At 38.2% G+C, this 10,409-nt stretch overlaps 1 protein-coding gene across 3 annotated transcripts in view; it reads right to left on the reverse strand.

The window, feature by feature from the left end:
• Window positions 1–9,793, reverse strand: part of LOC143906217 (uncharacterized) — a 385,481-nt gene extending 375,688 nt beyond the window's left edge. For 2 of the 3 annotated variants that reach the window (XM_077422126.1, XM_077422132.1), the window contains exon 1: window positions 9,604–9,793. The gene's annotated coding sequence lies outside the window, so the exon portion shown is untranslated. The remainder of the gene's footprint in view (window positions 1–9,603) is intronic. The other variant, XM_077422124.1, reaches the window with a different exon arrangement.
• Window positions 9,794–10,409: the final 616 nt, after the last annotated feature.

Raw genomic sequence — 10,409 nt, forward strand, 5'->3', positions numbered from 1 at the left:
AGGGCTACGTTACACGTATATGTACATACTACCAGGTGCAGGTTAAAAATGGATCTGATTAAACGTTAAGCTGAAATATAAGTTCACTGGGAATATTTAAATAAACTATAAATTAAATAGTAAAATTTTTAAAACATCTAAAAAAAATAAAAAAGAAATATGTCGAAAAGTCTCAAAGAGAGATCGTACACATACATTTCTAATTGAATATCATTTCAAGACTTTCCGTTTAAATATCACTTAATATATTTTTTCGTATAACCTCCAAATATTGTTCGCTACGTTAAGAAAAGTTTAACTATAAAATAAAAAAAATTATCATGTTTTGAATTATTCATTATTTATATTTAAGGTATTTATATCGAAAGATACAAATATAACTTGTAAGATATAAACAGATATATCACTTGTTCATCTTCAGACACGAATTTAAACGAAAATAATGGACATTTATGTGTTTCGTGTCCTATTTTATTATTCCCGTCATTATTATACGCGCTTTTATTATTATAACCGGATTGCATTCCGTAATGATTTCCCTTGATTATCGCAACTGCGCACTCGCAATAACAATAATAACGATTTATTAAAATACGCGTCGTTAATTATTATCGCGGATAATCGCGGAGGTAAACGCAATCGTCCGCTCGCCGTTAAACATTCATTCGTAGTGGAATTCTTAACATCGCAGATTTTCAACATCATCCTGCTGGAAACGTTAATTATATACCACGCTGCTAAAAAGCCCCGCAATTTCACGGGACACTCGCCGAAAGCGAGTTCTACCTTTGTCCAGTTGGACAACTACAGATACGAAAATTTAGTACGCCATTTTTTTCCGTAATCTATCAAAGCGTGAAAATTCCTGAAATGTATAAAAAAAATATTCTAAATTATAAACGAACGTAAATTGATCTCCTCCATTCGCGATGACGTACGATGCTAATCCTCTCGCTGCCGAATGAAAAATGAATCACAATGTGTAACATATAGGACACAGACACGTGGAGATGAAAATAGAATTGTTCCGAGAGAGAGCCAAAAGAAGGTAACAGACAGAAGGTAGGAGAAGAGGGGACAGAAAAGGGGGATGGAAGGTAAAAAAAATGGAATCAACGCGTATTTTGAAGCCGGCTTGATAGAGATCACGGTAAATCACGTCTAGGCCACGCAGAAACGGGGAATCGGGGGAATCGTGAGAGAACAAGCCGTTCCATCAACGCCGAGTGAAATATATAACGGCGCGAAGCACAAATTAAATATCCTCATAATGCCGCGTTCGCGTGTTGGTGTATCTCGGCTCTCGCAGTGGCCGAGGCCTCCGCTGGCTGCAAGCCAAACTTTGTCGACCCGCCAGATTTGATGCCTGAAAAGGACCGTAAATTTATCTCATCGCGCGTCCGGCCCACATTTGGCCCCGCGTGCGCGAAATAAATAGAATTCTCAAGCTTTATGGCGGCCCGGCGAGAGCCTTATAAATCTTGTCGCTCGCGATGGTCCGCCATCGCTCGTATCGTTCTTTACGTTTCGGGTTATGACGCCCCGTGCGCAAGCTCGTTGCTGGGTAAAAGATATTTTAATACGTACGTTATTCTTCTCGTTACACGCCAGAAATATCGCACGTGATATAAAAAAAGAGATACAGCGAGGCGATCCGAATTAATTAAAACGCGATATAAAATAATCGAACGACTATATTTTAACCGTTTTAACACATAACGAAAGAATATTTAATACGTAACGTTTCATTTCGGGAATAAAATTGAAAGCCTGGTAAATGAAGATTTAATAATGTATAACAATGCAGATTTTAATTTCTAACACGGAGATGTTCATGACATTCTATTCATCGTGCAGTATTAATAAGCGATATTATTCGCAGACTAATTGCGACTCATTAGACACACGCCATCGGTATTACGTCCCTGAGAAAGTTTCTGTTCGCACGAAAGTGAGTGCAGCAGTTTTATAGACGTTGTAGTGGTAGGTCATAGAACTGGTTTGATATCCTTGAGATAACCATTAACATGTGAGTATCCATGTGCCGTGTATAAAAGCGCGAAGATTATCGGTCATATTGTCATAGAGATGGTTCTATCTTCGTATTAAGTCTTATACGTGTAAGGAAATATTTATTCTCCCGATAACGTAATACGTTCACACGCGCGTCGAATATGCGTTTCGCTCTCCTTCCTGAAGTCATTCAAAATTTGCCAGTTTAAAAAAAAAATGCAAAAAATTCATCTCTCGCCGAAACGAACCTCGAATCTCCGCGTATTAATAAATTGGCAACAAAAACCCGAATTTGCATGCGGCGCGAGCTTATTTCTATACACGTTAAAATGCAAATCGCGTTGCTCGTATTTCGGCGGCTATTACGCGAGATATTTCGGACGTCGAACTCGGGCGTCGAGATATAAATCCGAAATCGAGGCGGGTCCCTCTGTCAACAGCGTTTTTAATGATTTCGAATATTTCGAAAACTCGCCGAATGATCCCTGCGCGTGACGGGCGGGGTAGTTATATAGTAAACGGGCGCATATATGACACGGCGAACGCGGCCGGCACATGCGGCATTGGCCGATCGCATTGGCAGTCGCGGCCTTTTTGATCGAGTTTACAATTACACGTCACCTGTCCCATACGGTGCGTTACGGGCATCGTGACGATATTGTCCCCCGCGCCTGGTAGACCGTTAACACCGCGCTCGTGCGCGAGTTCGTTCATTAATAATAGAAGCATTATTAACAGCCGGGTGTACCGGAAATATTACCGATAATCATCCCGAAACCCGAATTTGCTTTACACACGTCACACACATTTGAGTATCAGTCATAATGCATATGCCATGATTTTTAGAGACCATGGAAAGCTGCTGCAAATCAGACTCGGGAGAGAATATAGATCTTCGTATTTAATGCAACAGCTAGCGTTTAAATATCTATATCGTGTATTCCGCACGTGGAAAGAAAGTATATTTTACGCGGTAATATGCGGCACAGTGTCGTATTATAATTTTATTTCGCTAAAGCAATTTTAGATCCAATTGTCTCAATTTGGATTGTAGCCTTATGATTCGCCTTTCTAAATTATAACCCAATGTACAATAAAGTGTAAACGAAAAATATAATTGAAGTCATCTTAGGTACCAAGTAATATTAAAGCAACTATTCTCGATATGTTTCGTAAGTAAAAGAATGATTGATTTATATTGCGCAATAATTTAACGCCCCATAAATCAACAACAAATTTCCAAAGATATGAGAGTTGCGTTACGCGTTACCCGCATGGATAGAGAAAAATTGCATTTATATTTGATGTATCGAAAGCAACATCTCTCGACAGTTTCGATTTACGATAATCCGTTCGATCACGACAGCGCGTGATCCGTTGTTGTTGGACGCGAATCGTTGATTACAATCGAGAGAGAAAAAAGGGGGGAAAATCGGAGGTCCTAATGGCAACTTTCGATTCGCCGGGGGATTAAGATAAAGGCGAAACATGCGTGGGATAAAAGTTCTCGCCGCCCGCGCGCGCGACGTGGCGTGGGCGCGGCTAAACAATTTCGCGAAACAAATTTTAATTGCAATTACTTCGCGTCCGTGTCGCCGTCAGAGCGTGAATCTGCCGCGTGACACACATCGCTTCCTGCGTGCGTGCGTGCGACTCGACGTCTGCTGTTTTGTGGACTAAACCGAAAATAAACAATTAAAAAAGAAAGATAACACTAATTTCTCGTATATGAGAAAATGTTGCGTGTGTGTCGTCGGATATACGCAACCTGATTGTAGATTGCACGGAAGATAATTTCTTCGACAATCGAGAGTGCAGAGAATCAAGATTAGAAAGGAAATCGATAATATATATCTTGTCGGACGATATTTGCATGTCGAATTTGCTCCTGGCATTTTGCAGACTAAATAGAAAATGTGTATCGAGCACGTACAAGACGTAATGTCGATGCCTGCAGAGTTATGCGAAATGTGACGTCGACTTTTCCATCGCGCTTTCACGTTATGCTTTGAAGCCTTTAATATTATATATATATAATACACACACACATATATATGTATATAAACGGCGGGCACATTTTCGTATTGACACGCCACATTGCGCACCGCGGTAAAATAATTAAGCGTTAAATGTTGCCGCCACGTTTACTCGCCGATAATAACTGATTTTAACGTTGTACTACTAGAGTCAGTATACGGGCATAACGTAGCGGTGCGTGAAACGGCATACGTTTACCGGCGTAACGATGAAAAGCCAACAAGTTAATCTGGTTTTTATCCGCTATCGTGCACGTGGATACGCACATTACCGATAATATATTAATATCGCGTAATATTATTTATACTCTTTATTAATATTATTATACTCATTATATTAATACTTATAGTAAAGCGGATTTTAATTTAAAAATGACATAAGCGTACGGGAATATTACATGTTGGCGCATATAATTCCATTAATATTATATAATATCATTTATGTATATACGTTTATTGTCGTCGTTCATTGAAACGAATTTCAATTTTAAAAAGACGACAAGCTACATTTTGTAGATGAATGCCGTACGTCACTCCGTTATACTGACGATCGTATTTGTATATGAGCAACCGTCGTATGTTAACGATGGTATATTCAGTTTTGTAACGGAACCTTCTATTGTAATTAAATTGAAACTGGTGAAAACGATAACTGACCTGAAATTACGAAACGTTTGCGTATGCATTTGCGTATATAGGTTCGCAGCAAATACGAACTCGCCAACGAACGCAATCATACTTATTGTAACGTTTCCTCCCGCTCTCGGGATTTGAACACGCGATATAGTTAGCATTCTGCGGTCAGGGTCCTTTATTCAAATCGCCTGCGCAGACCGGAAACTCGGGATCTAGCCGACATCGTATAAGGACATGAAAAATTTGCTGACCAGAAAGCGGCCGATAAGGTCTCTTACGTCACTCCAAATGTACCTCGTAAAAGAACTATCATAATTATTAGCTTAATTATAGCTACGTCAATATTTTCAACAGGATAAAAGCATTATTAAAGTGAGGAAAGTAGACGATATACAATGATGACTAATATACCTTACCGTGACTAAGAAATACAAATACAATGATAACTTATCTCGCGTCGTTAATTTTTACTAGATGTTAATGTTAGAATTATCTCTCGTTTGCGACAAATATCTTATACACTTGAATAGCAATTGTTGAAAAAAAATGCTTTGTCTCTCGTAAGATATTCTGTTTAAATAAATTATATACGTTCTTTTTACGTCAATTATATATTTTCGTAAAACTTTCACTCAAAACTTATAATTGTTTTATAGGAAACCATAACAATAAAGTTAAAATAATAAGATTAGTTCCAATGACAAATGTTGAACACACAATTCAAATAGAAAAATAGTAATATCTATATTGACGTTGTATAAAAAATACCTGAGTAATCAGATATTAATTATGCACTTTGATCTCGCTAGGGGTGCGCTAATTAAAGAAACGCGATAGAATCGAGTCAAAGAGTTACGATATAAACGGAGGTTAGCTATACTACCGACAGTAGCAAAGGAGCTTATTTTTGGAGCTTTGGACTCACGGACATGACAAATTTACACAGACGAGCCGGCACCCGTCACAGACGCGAAATATATCCGATTTACGAATAGACCGCGAAGTTTTTCGAAGGTATAGACATCCAATTACCCCTCATGGAAGGAACAGGCGCGCGTGGCGGCCGGTTAATAAATATAGCATCCGATAAAATCCCAAATGCGCAGCGCCGCGTGCAATATTAATGTAATTTCTCGAGAACGCACACAACAATGCTGTATATTTATACGCTGCTGCTATATGTTGTGCTATATGCGCTATCGTTTATTTGTTAGACGCAAGATAAAGGAATTCATAGATTCGACAACAAAAGTGTAATGAGTGAACGTATGTTTCTAAAACGATTTAAGATATCAGAAAGTCGTTTTTGCCTCTCCACATGTCGGCTTATATAAAAATCTAAAAGTATAAATTTTCAATCTAATATATATAATATATAATCTAAAAATATAAGTCTATACGTGTGCGATGCGTGAAAGTATAAATATGTACCCGCGTGGAAAGTTAATCATGCATGTGGAGCGAAGGAAATATGATGCGAACACCGTCACCGCAAAATTAAAGTCTCCCGGAGAATGCCGAAAATTCTACAGTATATAGGCATGCGACATTAATTGCGAGTTAACGGTTCATATAACCCGATCGATACGCATAAAAATACGATACACAGGTGTGCACCACGTTATTAGAACCCACAATCTTATACGCGTGTCGAAATTAAATAACAACCGTGAACGAGCTGTACTTTGAAAAATTTAAGTGTATATAAATGTATACTTATTAATATATTTATATTGAAGCATACAATATTATAATTTTGAGGTCTGTTTAACATTCAACAAAGATAAAAGGCATCAATAAATAACTAAAATATTGTATTACAAGATAGGATAATTATGACGAAAAACAGGAAATCTGTCAATCTCGCAAATAATATCGAAACCAACATTAACGTCTGCCGTTAGTGGTCAATGAACAAAAATATTTAACTACGACGGCTCGTGAAGTCAGTAACGTTATTAACCCCGGTTTATATGCGCACGGCACGTGCACTCGGTGGAAACCACATGACGTAATAGCAAAACGTTGAGCAGAATTTGCACGCACATATATCGTAGAACATGAGATTTCATCGAAATCCAACATTTCTCTGTGAATCACTCTATCCTTCAAAATATTTATAAAACGCTGCATAAAACCATGTGAATTTTGATTAACACATTTAAATTGATTATGATAGAACTATTTTTAAACAGAAATGTATGTACATTATGTACAATTTATCTGTTTTTTTTTTCCCCGCACAATTTTTAATTTATTAGGCCAACTCATTGTTAAAAAATGCACTCAAATTGTCTCAAATTAAAAAGTATATTCATACATATTAAAATTTAAAAAATTATATACGAGAATACTACAGGAAATTTATACTGTGGTCTGTGCTAAATAATATACTAGAAAAATTGCGACACACAAAATTATTGCGCCTCAATATTTTATAGCTTAAAACGCGTACATTGTACGTGAAGTACATAAAAAATTATTGTGTTTACCGATAAGTGTCAATGAATTTTCTGTGGTAACGCGAGATACGGCACGACGTATGTGAGATATGATAATGCGAGCTTACATAACGCGAAGTGGCCGAGGAAGAAAGGGAATAAGAGACGATTGAAAATGAGGGATCGTGGCCGCGTATCGGAAGAGCAACCGGCGAGATTGATGAGTTCGCAAGTGAAAGGGCCGAGACGCGCGGGAAAGCAGCGGTTGGATGCGCGAAGAATTCTTTTTCCGAGTTTTTCGCGAATATAAAGCGAACGTGCGCGCCGCACGGCCGCACCGTTAAAAAACCAACCGGAGTAATTACACGCCGCGCCGCCATGGCCAGCTTGGACTGCGTCGATACTTCGATTTTCTGCCCGCGCGAGTTGGCGAGCTCGACGTTTTCGGTTAAGATTAGTGGAGAGAAAGAGAGCAAGAGAGAGAGAGAGAGAGAGAAAGAAGAAGAGCCAAGGACAAAACTTGAAATTACGGTTCACCCTCCGTTTGTGAAAATCTATGACACGCGTAATAGAATGACAAGAGCAACGGTTTTACGGCTGCGGTTCGAGAAATAATAGTTGTTTGTTCTAAGTTTCAAGTAAGATTAGAAGCTTGAGAGAAGAATTGATTTCTCGCTGATATTGCATCGCACGGCGTAATCTAACGTCTTAACGCGCTATATCAATTTCCTTTCGCCAAACACATCACTCAGAAATTATTTAAGCAAGATTCACTTCTCTACTCATGATTCACTTCTCACCCGCGTGATATATGTCCGCCCAGAAGACTGAATCAATATCTAAAGATACGCGTGGAACACAAATTTCAGGCAAGAACGTAACGGAAAGATGATACATTACACGTCGCACGCGTTCAATCGGATTTCACGGCGTTCGTTCGTGCGAAAGGCACGTCGAGAGAACGAGAATGACGGGCATTTTGCATGCAGTCGGTCGGTGGCGATATCAGAAATGCCCGCGCGTGCACGTGACGGCTCGCGGTGCGGCAATGTCACGCGATTTTCGTGGAAAAAAAAAGAAGGGAAGGAAAAAACAGCCATCCATTTCCGGCCACGACACGCGGACTAATGGCACACGGCTTTTCATTACGACTATGCATCGTGCGTCGACTGCCGATAGAGCTTTATCACCATCGCGTCGGCGTCGTATTTTATAGAACAAATATAAACAAATATCCTCTAGCTATAAACAGCACGGAGGGAAAATATAAAATATCAACGTAATAACTTACGGATCAGTTCCCTGCGTGAATGCCCAAAGATCAATCGATGGTATTATATCTCAAACGTATCCGACCAACGATCGTCGAAGGTTCAATAATGTGTTCGATGCCACGAGCAATTTGCTATATAATCTATCGATTAATATCTGCGGGTAAAATTAAGTGTCTAACTACTCTAAAAATTAACTATCGCTATATAGGAAAAATAGGCCACGCGAGCTCTCGCTCAGGGAGAAGTCAGATTAATAAAATTGATACCTCGCAGCTGGCTGCACTCCTTGGCAACGGGAATCTATTAGGCACAACATTTGGCATCTCCGCGAGCTGCGAGGTCTCGTGGATCTTAATGCGATCGTTAGTTAAAAACGACAATACAAGAGATATTGCGCGCCTGCGACGACATCGACGTCTTTTTACCCGCTCTTATTTATGACATTAAAGCGACTTCGTTCAATAATTGCAGCATGCGCTCGTGAGATAAGATTAAAAAAAAATACATCGCAAAAACGCGGTCTATAAGTTATCGGCGATTCTTAATCGCGTCGGTCGAGCGGTTTGCGACGAAAATGACCTAATATATAATTGGCAATTATTTATCCAATGTGTTAAGTATTTCTTTGATAAACTGATCAATCATAATTGCGGAATGTAACAGGAATATTATGAATGAAAAATTACGTGACCATTAGCCACCAAAAAAATGTAATGGGAGAGTGATAAAGTACGTAAAATAAATTTCCTACATATTTAACGAAACTTTCTTATTTAAAAAAAAGGTATATACGGTATATGAATATATGAATATATGAGTAGATATATACTTATCGTCATATTCAAGAATTATTAATAATACATTCAGGATATGTTCCTGAATTGAGATAAATGATTCGAAAATACTTTCGCGCAAGGATGACTCACTTCTTCTAAGCTAGCAGGACCAAATCGGCAGAATCAAACCGTACCTGTCAGAATATTTAGTACCCATTTTGTACCAAATAATAACAATTTCGTATCCCGTGCCATTTCGGAGAAAATCGTGGCGGTGCTACCTTAGCATTAAGCTAGAAAGGCCACAAGAAAAAAAAAGAAAAAAAGAAAATTCAATACAGGAATTTGAAGGACTGAATTTGTACTACGTTGTACCATACAAATAAACTTAATATATTCATCCCTTCTGCTAAAAAAAATAACTCACCGGCCGATGCGCAACAGCGGAGTTGTAATTCTGAGTTGATCTGTAACAAAAGAAATATTTTTATATTAAAGCTACGTCCAAGATAATTGATAGTAAATAATTTTTGAAGTAAATAATTATTGCGCGTTTTTAAAACGTTATTTTAACAAATGTCTGATTTTAAAATGTAAGAAACAATCGCGGCCGCCGGGGCCGCAAGCGGCTGGATATTTCCGTGTTAACCAGTTCGCATAATTAATCCGCGAAAAATTGTGCAAATAATACTGCGACCGTGCGAATAAGAGCTAACCGTGCTAGCTTAGAAGAGGTCTAAATTTCATTTATACCTACTAAACTCACTCACGAATCTGAGTAATACAATGTACTCACATACCAAAAAAAAAACATTTTAAAAAAGCAGAAGAAATAAGATACAATTTAATTTGATAACAGTAAAAATAAGATTAAGATTTATATGTGTTTATAAAGCTAAAGCAGGATAGTAAGAGCTAGATCCCTTTCTATTCACATATCTTAAGAAAAAAAAAAGATAAGTTATCGAAAATACTTAATATTTATAATTCGCATATACTTAATTAATATTTGCATAATACGAAGAAGGAAAAATACGTAATTGTATGTAATGGAAGGAAGGAGTCGTTCGCGAACACGTAAGCAGTTACCATTAAATTAATATAGACTTTTGCTGACACGCATCCATAGTTTTTATCGTATTTTCCTTGAACGATATAGCGTCAAAGTGCACGCGAGGCATTAACTTTTCGGTTTTTCTCCTCGTTACGCTCAAGGCAAAGCGCCGACAACGA

This window comes from Temnothorax americanus, unplaced genomic scaffold, assembly GCF_048541705.1.
Source record: "Temnothorax americanus isolate GAGA-0224 unplaced genomic scaffold, ASM4854170v1 Scaffold7, whole genome shotgun sequence".
Lineage (NCBI taxonomy): Eukaryota > Metazoa > Arthropoda > Insecta > Hymenoptera > Formicidae > Temnothorax > Temnothorax americanus.